Source organism: Scylla paramamosain, chromosome 2 (genome assembly GCF_035594125.1).
Source record: "Scylla paramamosain isolate STU-SP2022 chromosome 2, ASM3559412v1, whole genome shotgun sequence".
In the NCBI taxonomy this organism is placed as follows: domain Eukaryota; kingdom Metazoa; phylum Arthropoda; class Malacostraca; order Decapoda; family Portunidae; genus Scylla; species Scylla paramamosain.
Genome location: NC_087152.1, coordinates 2,842,501 through 2,847,086, shown reverse-complemented (window position 1 = coordinate 2,847,086; position 4,586 = coordinate 2,842,501). Strand labels below are relative to the sequence as shown.

The window sequence follows — 4,586 nt, the reverse complement described above, 5'->3', positions numbered from 1 at the left end:
TTTATCATTGTTATGAGTACTATTGTTATTGTTGTTGTTGTTATTATTATCATTTTTTAGTAATGGTAGTAGTATTTCATTATATTACTATTTTCATTATTATTATTGTTATCGTTATTATCATTATCATCATCATTACCATCATCTTTATCATCATCAATCTTATTTCCTTCATTGTCTTCATATTTTATTAAGGCTGTTAAAAAAAAGCCTCATCCTCAGTCCTCGTCACCAGAAGATTCATAGTTCTTAGTCTCTACATCAGGGAAAGAGGATTGTGAAAAAAAACAGTAATTCACACAAATAATTTATTACAATTTTGAAAAAAAAGAAATGGAAACAGAATCTAAACATTGTGGCATCAAATCTGACATTACAGGAAGGCTTACACTAACAGTCCAAATGTACAATACGAATGATATGGTACAGAACAGCCAGCTATGTACAGCGCCTCGGCAACAGCCTCCAGGCGCTGGCGCCCCGCCGGGGACGGTGGTGGCCTCGTCCCTCGCCCGTGCACGAGGGGCACAAGCACGGCTCTCTCGGGCAAAGGATGTCAGACTAAACATAGAGGCCTGTCGGGTGTTACATGTTGATATGGTCACTGTCACCTCGCAAGTTACACTGAAACCGGACCTTAACGTAGCAAAAAGCTCAAGAAGAAAACACACTCGTTGAGGACACATGGTGAAGATGCTACACACCTTAACGCTACACAAGACTAAGATGACTACAAATCACTACAAAATAATACACAGCTTCAGACAAGACAGTAGAAGTCAAATAATACAATCCTGAGTGACTGTTCGGGGAGCCTTCAGGGCCACATGCACGCGCGAGGCATGAACCAAGCCGGGAAAACTCCCTGAAGGTCAGACTTACAACAGGACAAAGATCAGAAAAAAGCTGCCATTGAGATCCAAAAGGGTACAAGTCTCAGATCTTTCTCCAGCTCTCACGAGTCACCCACCGCCACTAGGAGGTGGATTACAACCTTAAGTAATCGTATACAACTGTTGATCAGAAATTAGTTCAGTCCTCATTACTGCTACGCAGAAACTCTACATCAAGTGCTTAAGAAATGCGCAGTGCGCTGCTACACGAGTACAACCTTAAAAGTTAACTTATAAATTACTGGAGTCATTTTGAAGACAATATAACCTTAATACTGGCATACAGGTAGTCCCTATAGAGCCAAGGAAGTCATTCTCCTTTACTGTTACTTTGCTGCCTATGTCGATGACCCACAGACTCCTGAGTCTCGCTTCCCACTGCCTTCACGGAGGCCTCGCCCACCCAAGGAACTAGCCAGCGGGAGGAGGGGGTCGCTGGCACCAAGGAATGGGTACTGGAAGATTTTTCAAGTGGACGCCCGGAAATGAAAGGCGGTTCAGATTTGAAGTGTAGGGAAAAATGGGGAAGGGGACGGAGGGAGGACTGGAGGAGGGGTGGGTAGGCGGAGGGTGTCAGGGAGGGTCAGGGAGGTAGACCTTAATTTTCAGCTGCCTGTGAAGAGCCCTCTCCCTCCCCCAGTCACTGGCTGATTGGGGGGAGGAGGGATGAGTTGTAGGTGCATACTTGTACACACACACGCACACACACGCACACACACACACACACACACACACACACACACACACACACACACACACACACACACACACTTCAGACTATTTCAGCCTCATATAGCTTAGACTTGTATATACACAGCCATGTAAGATCCTACTGATTGTCTCGCTTAATTCATAAAAGAGAGCTGACTGACAGTATTACGATTGTCACACACACACACACACACACACACACACACACCTACGTACACTAACTTATAAGGTAACATCAAAATAAGTGCCAAAAATGCTCACAAAACGCGGTGATTGTTAGGATTACGTCGCTCAAAAAAAAAGGAAAGGACTAACTCTATGAGACCAAAAGTAATTAATGAGCCATAAATTTAGCCTCCTTCGGTGTGTTGGCGGACCAGAGAGAGAGAGAGAGAGAGAGAGAGAGAGAGAGAGAGAGAGAGAGAGAGAGAGAGAGAGAGCCTCATTACGTGTTACTCAGTAGTGTTTGACTAGATAAGTAGCCAACGTAACTAAATCTCCAGGTATTAGCAATTAGATCCTCGCTCCTATACACTCTCCTTACAAACAGAATGACTAGATCTTTTACTGATTAGAACTGATGACTAGACTATATGATGGCATGACTAGAATGTCCTTCTGACTAGATATTCAAGCATGACCTCCTTTTATAATATACCTGACTAGATTTTGTTGGTAACTTATGAGAATACTCCGACTGACTAGACTCATACGTATGATTAATGACTGGAAATATTCGTAATTGACTAGAATTTATGCTTGACTAGACTAGTTCATGTTGCTTAATTTACGCTTGACTAGACTTGAATTTTGCTTAACCTGCCTTAACCATAATGACTAGACGCCAGTTCGACAGATCTTATCTCATACTGACTAGATGTACTTTTGACAAACCTTATTGCTACATTGACTAGACCCTTTGATGATGAACCTTATACTACAAACTGACTAGACGTTATGATTGACTAGATGCTCCTTTGATAACCTTACACTATATTGACTAGACCAACTGATTGACTAGACGCCCTTCTTATTAATCCTACACTGTACTGACTAGACGTAATGATTGACTAGATATTCCTTTGATAAACCTTACACTATATTGACTAGACCCCCTTGATTGACTAGACGATCTTTTGACTATACATTGACTAGACGCCCTTCTGACAAACCTTACGCGTCACTGACTAGACGAAAATGACTGACTAGACGGCCTTTTGACAATTTTACACCATAAACTGACTAGATTCAAATGACTGACTAGACCAAACATGACTAGACCAAATGACTTGACTACATAAAAGAGAAATAATAGTTACGTAAAAATCTAAGATGACCAGACTGCTTATACTAGACTAGAAATGCGTATGACTAGATTTGGAGTGACTAGATTATTAATTTTTCTCTCCTTGTCTCTTGTAAGCTTAAAATATCTCATGGGAACAGCATAATACAAGAAGACGGTGCTTGAAACAACTCTCGTGTCCTTAATTACAAATCCCATGCGTTGTTTTAAGCCACCAAGGAAGAAGGAAAGAAAGAAACACACCCTATTATTTAACCTGACAAGAAGAATTATTAATATGTTGATTGTTCGCCGCAACTAAATGCTGAAGCCGTAAAAAGTAAACCTGATTCTCCTTTTTGACTAGAATACAATACTTAGGCAACTCATTATAAGCTAAACTCATCTCTCGGGCCCCTCCTCCCTTCACACCTGTCCCCACCACGCACACCTGACTAGATGGTACTTCATATTGACTAGATACAAGTACAAGGCACTCAGTCGTATATATGTAGCTGTCAATTCCTTACACACGGAGCCTCATAACGGTCTAAATGATAAAATACGTATAAAAGAAACTTAATGCCCTGAATCCCTAATTGGTGTCTAACTGGTGTACTTAACCTAATGATATGGCTATGTTTTGATTGTTAGCGTGCAATATAGACTACTTTGTTCTCTCACTCTCTCTTCTCTTCACCGCGCACCAACACACCGCGACAAAGGAGACACTAACGGCAAGAAAACACCTTAACTAGAGAATCATTAAACTAACTTAGCTTAAAACTTAATGGTACGGACGAGTGCAGTAGTTGAGGGAAGGAAAGAAAGTATAAGTGTATTCACCGGGCGAATGTAAAACCGTAACTAACTTATCTACCTTACGAACTAATGACTAGATGTGCACTGTGGAGTTCCGTGTTGGGAGTGACTCGAGGGCAAAATGACTTGACTAGAATCAAGTAGCGACGGACATCGACTTGAAGCGACTGCATTCAGCAAGGGGGCTTTGAAATTCAAGATGCGGAGGGAATGTTGAAGACTGTGACACATGTAGTAGAACGAAATTAATGTGGTTTTTCAACGAAACGAGAAGGTAAACTGTACATTTCTTCCTTTGTTTTTTCTTTACTTTCCTCTCGATGAGAGAGAAAAAAAAAGACTAAATTTTCAAATGTGTCAAAGTTAACATATTCTTCTGCGCTCTGATTTATAGGTTACACTTAAATCGAATGACTAGATTAAATAAGGCCACAATAAAATAATAATAATAATAATAATGGTAATAATATGGAGTAAAAAGTGAAAAGATTAAAGGAAAAGGAAGGAAGGAAGGATTTTAAAACCGAATCGGATTAAAAACTTGACTGTCGCAGTGATCAAAGGCAAAGCACTCGTTGGCTTGAACTGTAAAGAAGGAAGAAACATTTTGTTTTACTGAAAAAAAAACTCTGAGAACATTAATCAAGTAAATCATGAAAAATCGAGAGGTACAAAAGTGAAAGTACTTAAGAGATGAACGAGGAAGGAAAGGAAACAAAAGAGCAATACGGAAGAAAACCTAAATCATAATATCGAACTGAACGTGGCGGAACTTGGGTGCTGAATTACGTGTGGAAGAAGCAGTAGACTCCATTGTAAGTCAGCAAGTTAAACCTAAACGACTTAAGCTCGAGGGCAGGACGGCGCGACGACCT

At 40.6% G+C, this 4,586-nt stretch overlaps 1 protein-coding gene across 1 annotated transcript in view; it reads right to left on the bottom strand.

Annotated features, from left to right (window-relative positions):
• Nucleotides 1-294: 294 nt before the first annotated feature.
• Nucleotides 295-4,586, bottom strand: part of LOC135108401 (insulinoma-associated protein 2-like) — an 11,482-nt gene continuing 7,190 nt past the window's right edge. Inside the window, exon 1 of the mRNA XM_064019361.1 lies at nucleotides 295-4,586. This exon is cut by the window's right edge and continues 7,190 nt beyond it. The gene's annotated coding sequence lies outside the window, so the exon portion shown is untranslated.